Source organism: Acanthochromis polyacanthus, chromosome 15 (genome assembly GCF_021347895.1).
Source record: "Acanthochromis polyacanthus isolate Apoly-LR-REF ecotype Palm Island chromosome 15, KAUST_Apoly_ChrSc, whole genome shotgun sequence".
Lineage (NCBI taxonomy): Eukaryota > Metazoa > Chordata > Actinopteri > Pomacentridae > Acanthochromis > Acanthochromis polyacanthus.
In genome coordinates, this window is record NC_067127.1 from 86,773 (window position 1) to 101,578 (window position 14,806).

Here is a 14,806-nt window from a genome sequence, read left to right on the forward strand (position 1 = left end):
AGCACACCTTTCTGCCTCCTGAGGCTTTATATCGATGTTGACAGGAGTAGTTGAGCGAATATTGTTTAGTTTTTGTGAGTATTAACACCTTCATGCATCACGTATTTCAATAAAACCTTCGTGGAAGTCAAATGTCTTTATTTTTTAGGGTTGAAAGCAAAATTTTGAGGTTGTTTATTTGTTTATTTGTTTATTTAAAAGGATCCCCATTAGCTGACGCCAAGACGACAGCTAATCTTCCTGGGGTCCAGACAAAACATACAACACACACACTTTACATTCTCAAAAAAGTGACAACACTAAAAATACTTATTAAAACAAAACAATAAAATTAGGAAAAGCTACATCCCATATCACATGACAAAAATTCACTCAAACTAATAATAGTATTATCCAAGACAATATTATGGTGTTAAGAACAAATGCAATTTCAGTCTCCTTTTAAAACCAGTTTTATCCTTAATTTCACGAACCGCTACTGGAAGTTTGTTCCAAAACACAGTTGACCTATACAGTACAGTCCTCTTTATGAGAAATATGGCTTTCCAAAGGGAACAAACTTGGAGTTAGTTGAGCCTTTGGAGAAAACATGTTGGGGGTAAATTGTGCCATCAATTATGTTGAAGTAAAATTTAAAATTTTCCATCTCATATAATGTAAGATCTGTCTCCATTTGTTCATGTCTGACCTGATGGGCTGAAAGGTCATTCTGCCACCTGACGTATGAATGTCCCCTTCTTTACTTCTCCTACAGCTCTCTCCAAATCCTTAAGAGAAGCTGAAGTCCTGTCTGTCTTCCACTAGTCTCAAAATTAAAATGTCACATAATTTTGGTTCTAACATGTAAAAATACCAAATAAAAGTAATAATGTAATTATTTACCAAAAATCAAATTTGCCTTCATCACAAAAATGCATCATCCAGGCGGTTTATCCATCCATCCACTCTCTATACACCGCTTTATCCTCATTAGGGTCGCGGGGGGTGCTGGAGCCTATCCCAGCTGACTCGGGCGAAGGCCGGGGACACCCTGGACAGGTCACCAGTCTGTCACAGGGCTACATATACAGACAAACAATCACACTCACATTCACACCTACGGACAATTTAGAGTAACCAATTAACCTCAGCATATTTTTGGACTGTGGGAGGAAGCCGGAGTACCCGGAGAAAACCCACACATGCACAGGGAGAACATGCAAACTCCATGCAGAAAGATCCCAGGCCCACCCCGGGATTCAAACCAGAGATCTTCTTGCTGCAAGGCAAAATGCTAACCACTTACCCCACTGTGCAGTCGGTGCTAATGGAGCTCAACGACTGTTGTCGTTTTTGTTGTCGACCCTGGCAGAGAATTAAATTCGTTGCCGTGGGTTGTCTAGCGTGGCTAGGCTAGTTGTTTACGGTTGTTTCTGTCAGAATCGTCGCGCCTCTGTCGTCACTTAGTTACGCCCGCCTTCTGACTCTATACTTCATGGTGATTCGTCGGCCAGTTTTAGGAGCATCCAGCCTCTAGGCTTACCGAGGGTAACTAGACCCTTGCGTCGTCAGAGCTGGGTCTAGCGCGGCTAGGCCAGCGTATTAGTAAAATAAATGACATTTACAAAGGCTGGTACTCATCTCCTATTACTATAAGTAAAGATTTGGTTAATTTTAATATTACAGAACATAGGCGTTTCTAGCCCATTTTTGGGGGTGCTTCAGCACCCCCAAATTGAATCCCAGCACCCCTAAAATTTAAAAGATATTTATTTTTATTTTTTGTATCGCATGTCCTTTTTCTTTAACAAACCAGAAAGGTGTAAAAAACCATACAGTACTTGGTTGATACGTAATGTTTTAACAGCAGAAATACAGCACCCCCATCCCTCCATCTTGCCTCAAAATGGTTTGATCCTGCTCAACTTTCCCAACTCGGGCTCTGAGCCTCTATCTGCAGAGCTAAGCGCTGCCCCACAGAAGGTCATGTGCCGTAGTGGTGTGGGTACTTGGTTTGAACTTCTACCACTCAGTACCAACACATTATTATCATTACCAGTCCTCATTTTTGCTGCATTTGATCAAAGGTTACTGTTTATGTTGTTATGTAGGAGTTAGCATGAATTAATATTAAAGCCAAGGTGCTACTGACTGACCGGATGCCCATTAACATTATAACTCCTATTGTGTGTGTGTGCAGACAGACAGCCTCATCATGGACATAAGATTGTTTTTTTCGAAGAAAAGAGCCAGGTTCAGGTAAGAGTGTAAGATCAAATGGTTTATCTATCGAGTAATGTTGTAAGTTGGATCAATGTATCAGTGTTTATATCTGTTATCAGATATGAAACACATTGTTTGGTTATTTGCCTTTAGATTGACATTACAAAGAGAGAGAGAGGACGTTATTTATTTGTATTCTTATTGGTATTTTTTCATATTTATATAATTTTTCCTCTAGCTGAATACAATCTATTTGTGTATGATTGTCAGTCCAAAGAGGGAGAGATGAAAAAGGGGAAGGAGAAGAAAGAGTGCAAGGTCAGGAAGAACCAGGTAAGAAAACAAACAGAGAATAGTGGCACGCAAAACAGCAACTGTTAAGATGACAAAGAAAAACATCCATTCACAATATAATTTTACATATATGTCATGGAGGTTACCGTATGTGTTCTCCCCACATTAAATGCTTTCCAGAAGCACACTTAACAGATATCAGTGGACTTCATTCTAAACAGAACATCATTACATTTTCCTAATTATCTATTTGTTTTTCTATTTGTTTAATTTCACTATAAAAAGAAGAGAACAAGGAGAGACTCTGGGAGATGAGAGCGTGCAGACCAGGGAAAGAAATGCTGTGCATCACATTTCAAATAAAAGTCAAAAAATAAGTCCTAGGTCCATTTTTGTTTTGTTTTTTTGGGTTTTTTTTTGGTGCTTGGTATAGGGGGCTGGTTTACTCCAGAAACACACATGCTGTTTATGTGTATGTTGAGGAGCTGCTGTATCTAAATGAGTCGTCTTTTCCCAGAAATTAGGACTACGATATGTTTCTTTTAAGATTCCAGTGCATTCCTCCTTTGCGGTGATTCAGCATTTAAATAAATTTTTATCAGATTGGATGGTTTAGTCACAGACCTTTTCAAAAAGTGTTATGCTTTTCTTTCACAAATGTGGGAGTGAAACTGCATTAAAACGTACAAAACAATGAAGAAATTTATCTCGCCTGGCTGGGCACCTCTGGGTGCTCAGCACCCCTAAACCTCTGATCCTAGAATCGCCCCTGTTACAGAATATGGTCAGGTGGTAATAAAGATTTTTAAGTTAACATGCACTGTTTTTATTACATTGGATCAGTTATCTAGAGCTGATGTGCAACAAGAATATGAAGTTGAGTTAATGTGCATTTTAATTTACTTTTGCACCTAATCTTACCAATAGCCAAGATGGATCCTGTTCTGTCCTGCTGAGCTTGTTGGTGGATGCAGCTGTAATGAGAAGGGTATGTCTGCAGCCGGATGCTGCACGAATACGACCCGCACGAATACTCCCCGCAAGAATACGGCCCTACACTTCCGGTAAGTTTAGAGCACTTTTTAAAGAGAGCGCCACTTACCGGAGGCTGCACGAATACGCCTACAGGAATACGGCCCTACCGCAATTTACGTTTTAAATTGGCGATTTCACTCAGAATATACTTACAACGCAAAAGGCTAATTCAAGGAAAATTCCCCGTTCATTTTAACCCCTGTAAGTTTTTCTACAGAGCCGGAGGCTGCTCTTTCTGGACCACACTAAGTATTCCACACAAAGTACTACTTCATGTTCTACCTATGTTCTATCTATCTGTTCAACACTATTACAGGATTACCTCCAAATAAAGATCGCCTGTCTTTAGCACTGCATCTCTGAACAGTTTTAAGTCTCCAGGCCAAGTACCCAGTGCCACTGTCACCATCATAATAATGCTCCCTGGACAATGAAAGGATTGCAAAAACAGGCATTCTATTAGTGATAAACGTGGAAAACAATATGCTCTAGTAGGATTTAAAATATTTTAACATAACAACCATCAGTGTGTGCAACTCACATAGCCATACTTGGAGAATGGGTCTCTGAGGTAGGGAAAGAAGTTCACAATTCCTCGCGCATACATTTCTTTCACCTGTCTGGGTGGAGATGTACTGCAAGAAAAAAAAATCACATTAATACTTTTCAGAGATTTACTTTAGATTTCAAATTACTCTGAAATTTGAACAAGAACACAAATGCTAATTAAAGCCAATAAACACATTACCCATTCTTCTCCGTCACATCAGCTACCAGTATGTTCACCATTTTCCTTCTGCTTTCATCTGCCAAGGACTTAGTTTGGTTGTATTCATTTAGTATATATTCTCCACCAGATTTCTTGGTAAGAATGGATTCCACCAGCTTAAAGACAAATGCCAAACAAAAATAGAAAACAGTTTCAGGATTATATCTACTGCAATACAAAGTTAACTTAAATGCTGGACATAATGACTTCAACAAAGTCCTCACACAATGCAGTTTAAGACCTGCATTTGTACCATGTTAATCCTTGTCCAATAGAAAGCAGTAGTGCAGGGATGTGAGGGTGTATCCTGAATCGATTAAAAACTGATACAATTAAGGGAGGAGCTAAATCGATGCAGAAAAATTTGTGTCCGGATAGTCTTTTTAAATGGTGAGGGAGGTGTGCTTAATATGTAGTTTTTCACCAAAGCAGCACAACAAGCAGGAAAAATAATCTGAATGCTGTCAGAAGTAGCTGCTGAGACAATTTCCTGATTAACTTAGAAGCTAATGTCAGCTGTTAGCTCGCCGTGTAACAAGTGCGTGCGCCGTGTTCATGGAGAAATGAGCCTCGGTTGACATTGTTGTCACCCACTGCAACAAAAGCTTTGAGTATTCTCAGTTAATTATTAATGAAAAGCAACAACAATGTTGTGAGTGTTGACCTTAAAGCATAACATATATACAGTGCCTTATGAAAGTATTCAGCCCCGTTGAACTTTTCAACCTTTCGCCACATTTCAGGCTTCAAACATAAAGATATAAAATTTTAATTTTTTGTCAAGAATCAACAACAATTGGGACACAATCGTGAAGTTGAATGAAATTTATTGGATATTTTATACTTTTTTAACAAATAAAAAACTGAAAAGTGGGGCGTGCAATATTATTCGGCCCCTTTACTTTCAGTGCAGCAAACTCACTCCAGAAGTTCAGTGAGGATCTCTGAATGATCCAACGTTGTCCTAAATGACTGATGATGATAAATAGAATCCACCTGTGTGTAATCAAGTCTCCGTATAAATGCACCTGCTCTGTGATAGTCTCAGGGTTCTGTTTAAAGTGCAGAGAGCATCATGAAGACGAAGGAACACACCAGACAGGTCCCAGATACTGTTGTGGAGAAGTTTAAAGCCGGATTTGGATACAAAAAGATTTCCCAAGCTTTAAACATCTCAAGGAGCACTGTGCAAGCAATCAAATTGAAATGGAAGCAGGGTTCTCGCCAGCGCATTTCAGCGTAACGGCCCGTTACGCTCAGTTTAAAAGATTACACTGTGATTAGGGCCGCTACGCCAGCGCATTTCAAAGATTACGCTGTTGTTATGAGAGTGTGTGGCTCCGTCATGAGAGAGGGAGCGAGAGCAGCATGTGTGTGTGTGTGGGGGGGGGAGCGAGTGAGACAGACGGGCAGTCGGTGCAGTCAGAGGAGGAGAGAAGGTGTGTAGTTGCTGGTTGGCGGTACTGTGCGGTTCAGCCACTGTTTATAGACAATAAAGGCTGCAGTGTTCTTCGATGCGGCTGGGCTCCTGTGTCTTTGCCTCTACGGCTGCTGAGGAAGTGAAGGGGGTTAACCCCGGGCTTCCTGACCACGGTCGGGGCCGAACAGGAAGGGCTAACACTGTGATTAGGGCCGCTGCGCTGTTATTTTGACAGATAACGCCATGTGCGTTTGTTTTTATCAACTGGGTGCCTATATAGATTAATTTATGTCTCCCCACCTCAGCCGTACTTTCCTGTCGATTGACCCGTTCCCGTCTATTGCGCGCGCGCGTACGGGATGAAATGACAGGCAAAAGTTTACACAGTGTACTTCTTTTTTCTACTGCCGGATCGGATGTTTGCTTTTCAACCATAAATCACACTTTACCCAGATAGCAAAAGATGTTAAATCAATGTTGAATTAGGGTTAAGAAAGTTGAATTGTGGTTACGGTTGAAGACTGATGGATGGATCAACGTTGATTCAACAACATTTTGTCAACATTGAAGTTTGTGTTTAAAAGATACCATTGAATCTACATTGTATTTTGGTTTAATTAAAATGTTTGACAGGTCAATGTTTAATTAATGTTGAATCTATGTTTACAAACATGTAATCTATGTAAGCAAACGTTGACTCAACATTTTATCAACCTTGCGCTTTCTGTATAATTTCGACGTTAGGTCTCAACATAGATTCAACATTGATTCACCCATAGTTTGCTATCTGGGCAGTGGTTTTCTTAATTGGCCATTTGAAGTCTAACAAATCAGAAGCTCTCAGACTCATGACCCTTCAGACCCTCTGAGTCAGAAAAGCCTGCACGGGCAAAACATATTTCCAAAAGTCGCACAGGTCTGAAAATCGAATATGTCACAGTAAATTTAATTTTTAATATTACTATGAATTACTATGAATCCCCAGAGCAGGCTACACAGTAAATGACTGTGAATTTTTAAAGTACTTAACTGTTCGAGGTTTCTATATTACACAATATATTATTGTGAATTTCTACAGTACTGCAATTGTTACTGTGAACTTTTACAGTACTGTACAAGTTACTGCTATTCCCTACAGTAAATAATATGTTACTGTAAATTCCAATATATTATTGTGAATTTCTACAGTACTGCAATGGTTACTGTGAACTTTTACAGTACTGTACAAGTTACTGCTATTCCCTACAGTAAATAATATGTTACTGTAAATTCCAATATATTATTGTGAATTTCTACAGTACTGCAATTGTTACTGTGAACTTTTACAGTACTGTACAAGTTACTGCTGTTCCCTACAGTAAATAATATGTTACCGTAAATTTCACACTACTGTAATGCTTGATTTGTTTTCTTATGGTAGTGATGACATTACTGTGAATTACTACAGTAGACCTTAGTCTGCTGTAAATTTTTACAGTATTGTGTTTACTACCATGATATACACAGTATTTTGCAAATTACTGCTTATTATACAGTATTTCACTTTTTAAAAAAATCACAGTAACTTACTTTACAGATACACAGTAACTTACTGTGAATTTCACAGTCATTTCTTACAGTGTAGTCAGACTTGGGTCGGGGTAATGAAATCTGTCCACTATTCGCTGCTCTGGTGTAATGTGAGTGCTTATAAGAACAATAAATTATATTATTATAAAGAAATTTCAGAGTCTGAGTGTTAATAATTTTATGAAAGTAAGTTAGTAGTATTAGCAGATAGTCTTTGCTTGACCATCAGCCAAGTAAGACGTTCATGCATTTCTGTGACTCTAGTTCTTGAAGAACAACCAAGAACCAGTCTTGCAGCCTTGTTTTGAGCCACTTGTAATTTTCTGAGAAGACAGTTTGACGCAGCAGACCATATAACTGAACAGTAGTCTAAATCAGTGGTTCTCAACCTTTTTAAGTCACGACCTCAATTTGACAGTCAATGGTTTCCGCGACCACCCCCCCCCCCCCCCCCCCCCCGCCCCGCCCGCGACCAGACGTAGTGCTGAAACGCCCGATCGTTAAAACGTATGTCAAATGCACACAGACGAAGCACTTACACACGTGGACAAAATTGTTGGTACCCCTCAGTTAAAGAAGGAAAAACCCACAATTCTCACTGAAATCACTTGAAACTCACAAAAGTAACAATAAATAACAATTTATTGAAAATTAAATAATCAAAATCAGCCATCACTTTTGAATTGTTGATTAACATAATTATTTAAAAAAACAAACTAATGAAATAGGGCTGGACAAAAATGATGGTACCCATAACTTAATATTTTGTTGCACAACCTTTTGAGGCAATCACTGCAATTAAACGATTTCTGTATTTGTCAATGAGCGTTCTGCAGCTGTCAACAGGTATTTTGGCCCACTCCTCATGAGCAAACAGCTCCAGTTGTCTCAGGTTTGATGGGTGTCTTCTCCAAATGGCATGTTTCAGCTCCTTCCACATATGTTCAATGGGATTCAGATCTGGGCTCATAGAAGGCCACTTTAGAATAGTCCAACGCTTTTCTCTCAGCCATTCTTGGGTGTTTTTGGCTGTGTTTTGGATCGTTGTCCTGTTGGAAGACCCATGACCTGCGACTGAGACCAAGCTTTCTGACACTAGGCAGCACATTTCTCTCCAGAATGCCTTGATAGTCTTCAGATTTCATCGTACCTTGCACACTTTCAAGACACCCTGTGCCAGATGCAGCAAAGCAGCCCCAAAACATTACTGAGCCTCCTCCATGTTTCACCGTAGGGACAGTGTTCTTTTCTTCGTATGCTTGGTTTTTGAGTCTATGAACATAGAGTTGATGTGCCTTACCAAAAAGCTCCAGTTTGGTCTCATCTGTCCAAAGGACATTCTCCCAGAAGCTTTGTGGCTTGTCAACATGCATTTTTGCAAATTCCAGTCTCGCTTTTTTATGAGTTTTTTTTCAGCAGTGGTGTCCTCCTTGGTCGTCTCCCATGAAGTCCACTTTGGCTCAAACAACGACGAATGGTGCGATCTGACACTGATGTACCTTGGCCTTGGAGTTCACCTTTAATTTCTTTGGAGGTTGCTCTGGGCTCTTTGGATACAATTCCAACGATCCGTCTCTTCAATTTGTCATCAATTTTCCTCTTGCGGCCACGTCCAGGGAGGTTGGCTACTGTCCCGTGGGTCTTGAACTTCTGAATAATATGAGCCACTGTTGTCACAGGAACTTCAAGCTGTTTAGAGATGGTCTTATAGCCTTTACCTTTAAGATGTTTGTCTATCATTTTTTTTCGGATGTCCTGGGACAATTCTCTCCTTCGCTTTCTGTTGTCCATGTTCAGTGTGGTACACACCTTTTCACCAAACAGCAGGGTGACTACTTGTCTCCCTTTAAATAGGCAGACTGACTGATTATGAGTTTGGAAACACCTGTGATGTCAATTAAATGACACACCTGAGTTAATCATGTCACTCTGGTCAAATAGTTTTCAATCTTTTATAGAGGTACCATCATTTTTGTCCAGGCCTGTTTCATTAGTTTGTTTTTTAAAATAATTATGTTAATCAACAATTCAAAAGTGATGGCTGTTTTTGATTATTTAATTTTCAATAAATTTTTATTTATTGTTACTTTTGTGAGTTTCAAGTGATTTCAGTGAGAATTGTGGGTTTTTCCTTCTTTAACTGAGGGGTACCAACAATTTTGTCCACGTGTGTATAATCACATTTCAGCTACTACTTTTTTATTGTTGTATTATGAAACATTTTAGGAACATAAAGAAGCCCAAGAGGCTAACTTTTCGAGTAACAGACCAACAGAAATGCTGTTCTTTTCAAGTACCGGTAAAACGTAAACAGAAGAAGAATGCAAACATTATTCACACAAAAAACAACACTATCTTTGTTTCGCAAAGCCAAATGGCTGTAAGCACTAATGTGATGGCTGGGCCTGTTTTTTGGAGCACAGCAGCTCCATTCTTGGCTTTATGGTTGATACAGCCACATGCAGATCATTTTCAACCCTGAGTAGTGATCTGTATTTGTTCTTCATGTACGTCAGTGCGGAAAATGTCTTTTCACACAGAAATGTGGAGGGAAATGACAACAGTACGTCAGTAGCAGCCTTTGATAATGCTGCGTGTTCCGTTGCCACTGACAGCCAGAACTCTTACAGGGACAATGTCGAAAAGGCAGTACGTAATGTGCGGTCAGCGGAGAGATCTATCAGGGCGTCCTGCAGCTCTGATGGCAGGTTATGCGCAGTGGAGGTGGTGAAGGGCTGGCGTATCCAGTCATACTTCTCGGGCGTTTCATCAGTTGGGAAGTACTTGTTGAAACTTTGAAGCAGGCTCCTGAGGTGAGACGCAATCATTACTTTCATAGTTGGAGTGGTTATATCGCAACTCTCTATAAATTCATCAAGCTCAGGGAACATTTCAACACTTCCCTGTTCCTCTCGTACGGCCCACCGCTCCAGCTTTCTCTTAAATACCGTGATCTTATCAGACAGAATAAGGACATTTGTGTTTGGGCCTTGTAGGGACAAGTTTAAGGTGTTCAGTTTGTCAAAAACGCTGGCTAAATATGCCAGACTAGCGACCCACTTTGAGTCAGTCAGATAGTCAGCAAGGGGAGAATTGCAGTCTGATAAAAATATGCGGACCTCTTCACGCAGCTCAAAGAGCCTCGTTAAAACTTTGCCATGAGAAAGCCACCTAACCTCTGTGTGAAAGAGAAGTGCTTCGTGGTCTGATCCCATTTCATGACAGAGTGTGGCAAAGAGTCTGCTTTGTAGGGGACGTGATTTTATTAAATTAACTATCTTAACTGATGTTTGGAGAACATCACGAAGCTCTGGCATGAGACACCTGCCAGCAAGTGCCTCCCTGTGGATCATGCAGTGCAGAAATTTCACATGGGGAGCGACCTCCGACACGCAGGCCCTCAAACCTTTTCTTGCCCCCTGCATGGCTCCAGCTCCGTCTGTGCACACAGATACACAGCTCTCCCATGCCAGTCCCTCTTTTTGTATGTTACAGTCAAGCTTGTTGAAAATGTCGCGTCCAGTGCATGTTCCCTCCATTGATGAGCAAAACAACATATCCTCGTGCATTTTCCCTTCGTAGCTGTACCTCACAAACGTCAGCAGCTGCGCATCTCCTGACACATCTGTGCACTCATCAATTTGTAGGGAAAATCTTCCACTCTTTCTCACCCTGTCAATCAGTTGATGTTTAATGTCGTTTGCTATGTCCTGAATGCAGCGTCCCATGGTGTCATTTGAAAGGGGGATGGTTAAAAGGGTGTTAGATATTTTCTCCCCATGCATTGCTCTTGTCATCACTACAGCTGCGGGACGGATGAGACTCTCTGCGATCGTGTGAGGCTTTTTAGATTGAGCCACCAGAATTGTTGACTGACTGATTATGAGTTTGGAAACACCTGTGATGTCAATTAAATGACACACCTGAGTTAATCATGTCACTCTGGTCAAATAGTTTTCAATCTTTTATAGAGGTACCATCATTTTTGTCCAGGCCTGTTTCATTAGTTTGTTTTTTTAAATAATTATGTTAATCAACAATTCAAAAGTGATGGCTGATTTTGATTATTTAATTTTCAATAAATTTTTATTTATTGTTACTTTTGTGAGTTTCAAGTGATTTCAGTGAGAATTGTGGGTTTTTCCTTCTTTAACTGAGGGGTACCAACAATTTTGTCCACGTGTGTAGTACTCATTGTTTTTGATATGTTGAGAATAAGTTTATTTGTTTTGATCCAGATATATAATTTTTTGATCTCACATGACAGAACCTGATTAAGCTCTGGACATGTAGGGGCTGCATAATACAGAGTAGAATCATCAGCAAACATAGTCAGTGTAGCCTTACTGAGTGCATATGGCATATCATTAGTAAAAATTGAAAATAAAAGAGGACCAAGGCAGCTACCTTGTGGTACACCACAGTCCAGGGACTTACTACGAGACAGTGCACCATTAAAATAAACTCTTTGTGACCTCCCAGAAAGGTAACTCGTGAACCACCTGATTACAGAGGAAGTAAAACCATAACTAATTAGTTTGGAAATCAACATATCATGGTTGATCACATCAAAGGCAGCACTGAAGTCAAGTAATATTGTACCCACTAGCCTTGAGTCATCAATTGATGTTAACCAGCTATCTGACATTTGTGTCATAGCAGTGCAGGTGGAATGACCAGACCTATAAAAATCTTGGAATATTGTGATTAAATCATTGTGAGAAAAGTAATCATGTACTTGCTTGAATAAAATCTTTTCCAATAATTTGCTCAAGACAGGTAAAATGCTAATTGGCCTACTATTTGGACCACAGAAAGTTAATTTTTTTGTCTTTCGGTAAAGGAATGATCTTACCCTCCTTCCAAAGTTTTGGACACACACCACTAATCAGGCATCTGTTAAATATGTGACAAATTGGTTTAGAAATGTGTTCAGCCGATAGTTTCAACAACCTACTGCCCAAGTTATCTATAGTAGTAGACCCCCCAACAGTCAAAGATCTCAGCAACATTTCCACCTGCACAACATTAACCAAACGAAAATCAAAATGACACAGTTTATCCTTCATAATAAATTTTTATAAGCTCATTTGAGTCGGAATCAAAAGTACAATCCATTTTCTCTCTGTTTAGAAACTTTATCAATAAAATAATCATTAAAATAATTTGCAATCTGTATTGGCTTAGTCAAATATATACCATTTATTTCAACAAAAGAAGTACAAGTAGATTTTTGATGAGTGCATGATTTCATTGAGTGCATTCCACATTCTCTTACTATCTGTACCACTGTCGGAGATTCTCTTTTGAAAATATTTTTTTCTTTTTCACTCTGTTCACATGATTTCTTAAAGTACAATAAAGTTTTTTGTCTTTAAGAGAGCCAGAAAGAACAGCAATCTTTTTAGCCTCATCCCGATGAGCCATCAAGCTCTTTAAATCAGTATCAATCCAAGGAGCACTTCTGGCTTTTACCGTAAATTTCTTTAACGGGGCATGATTATCAACAACTCTAATAAAAAGATCCATAAATAAATTAAGAGAGGTTTCCACATCATCTATGGCACAAACCAAATCCCATTTAATGTTATTAAGTTCGTTTAAGAAATTTTCCTCATTGAATGCCCTATAAGTTCTGTTCAGAATGATTTTAGGACAGGCTCTCGGTAGCTTTGTTCTCCTGGAGACAGCAATGCAGTTATGATCACTGAAGCCAACTGTTACAGAAACAGGTGCTGAAGACATATCAGGATTATTAGTATAAATATGGTCAATGCATTTTGATGTTAAAGATCCAGTATTATTTCTGGAAATTCTTGTGGGTTGATCCATTAATTGTGATAAGCCACAAGTGTCTGTCACAGATTTGAGATAATTTTTCAGAGGACAATTATCAGATAGCCAATCAATATTCAGATCACGCAGCCAGTATAGCTCTCTGCTTTCCTCAGTCACTTTGTCCAGCATATTACATAAACCATTTAAATACTCTATCCTGGCACTAGGTGGCCTGTAACAACATCCAAGAACAATAGGTTTTAAATGTGGAAGTTGTACCTGTAACCATAACACTTCAACATCATCAACCATTAAGTCTTGTCTCAATTTCACAGGAAAATGCTCACATATATAAATGGCCACGCCACCTCCAAACTTGTTTTGATCATGCCTATAAATTGAAAACCCACCTATATCAACATCTGAATTATCAATGCAGCTGCCCAAATGCGTTTCAGAAATCATAAGTATGTCTATTTTATTTTGTTGCAAAAATAAAGAAAGGTTGTGAATTGTATTCCTCAGACTACATATATAATATGTGCAAGGATTAAGCCTTTAGGTAGTTATTTATACTGGTCATCCTTGTTGATAGAAAATAGATCAGGTAATATAAAAATGTGTATCATCTGTTTAAACATCTTGAACCCTTGTTTTGTCATAATGAGGTAGATTATATTACACTTATTGGTCCAGCACACAGACACACATACATGTATATAAAAAAAATACAAACAATAGGATAAAAATACACTATCAAACTCATTAGGCCAGTGACTGACCTTGTCCGACGCGGGGGATGATGATCAGTTTATCATACTTCAAGATAGCTTTCTCACCTCTCTCTCTGGCGGCTTTCAACTTCGGCCACAGGTCTTTCCTTCTCTTTTGCACAGGTTCAGAGAAATCTTCATTTATGTAGATCTTAGTGCCCTTTCATTTCTTGGCAGAAGATAGAATCAGTTCTCTGTCTTTGGTACGGAGCAGTCTGACAACAATTTTCCTTGGCCTTCCCCCCTCCTGGTACTGACCAAGCCTCTGGGCATACTCAATGTCCATATTTGTTCCATCTAAGCCCAAGTCTTTAGAAAGCACCTGTCTCACCTTTTTCTCTGATTCACTCCAATTCTCTCCTTTCACATCAGCAATGCCATCGATTAAAATGTTAGTTCTCTTGCTCTGGTTAGTCCAACTTGGTGAACATTGCATCCAGTTCCTGCTTAGAAGTAGTTATAGTTGTCTCAAATGCCTTTATCTTTGCCTCAATTTCAGAGCATCCCATCTTATTCTCTTCAAACTTTGCTTGTGTAAATTCCAAGCTGGTCTTCAGGTCCTGTACATCTCTGATAACGCCATCCAATCTTTTGTTAGTTCCATCCATGATCAGCTGAATGAAGCATTTGAAGTTGTCCTGCTGCTGCAGTAACATATCCTTATAGATCTCTCTGTTGCTCCATTAACTGGGAGAGTACACTCATTGTAACCATAGCATCCTCCTCACAAGGGGATATTTTAGCATTTTTAGGAGGCATGATGTATCTTACCAGGATGTACCAGAAGTTGATGAGAATTGAAAATGACAGGTCTGTTTGTTAGAGGTCCTCTAGGCCCAAAAGCCTACCAACCTGGGCAACAGCCAACAGCTCAGCAAACAGATGAGATGTCTTCCACAATGTTGAGACAGAGTATCAATGGAAAGCAACTTGAGTCAGCAGAAAACATGATTTGAGAATACCAGA

General features: G+C 39.4%; 1 pseudogene; it reads left to right on the forward strand.

Moving 5' to 3' along the window:
• Positions 1–2,244: 2,244 nt before the first annotated feature.
• The window catches only part of LOC110945515 (carbonyl reductase [NADPH] 1-like), a 31,463-nt pseudogene continuing 18,901 nt past the window's right edge, over positions 2,245–14,806 (forward strand).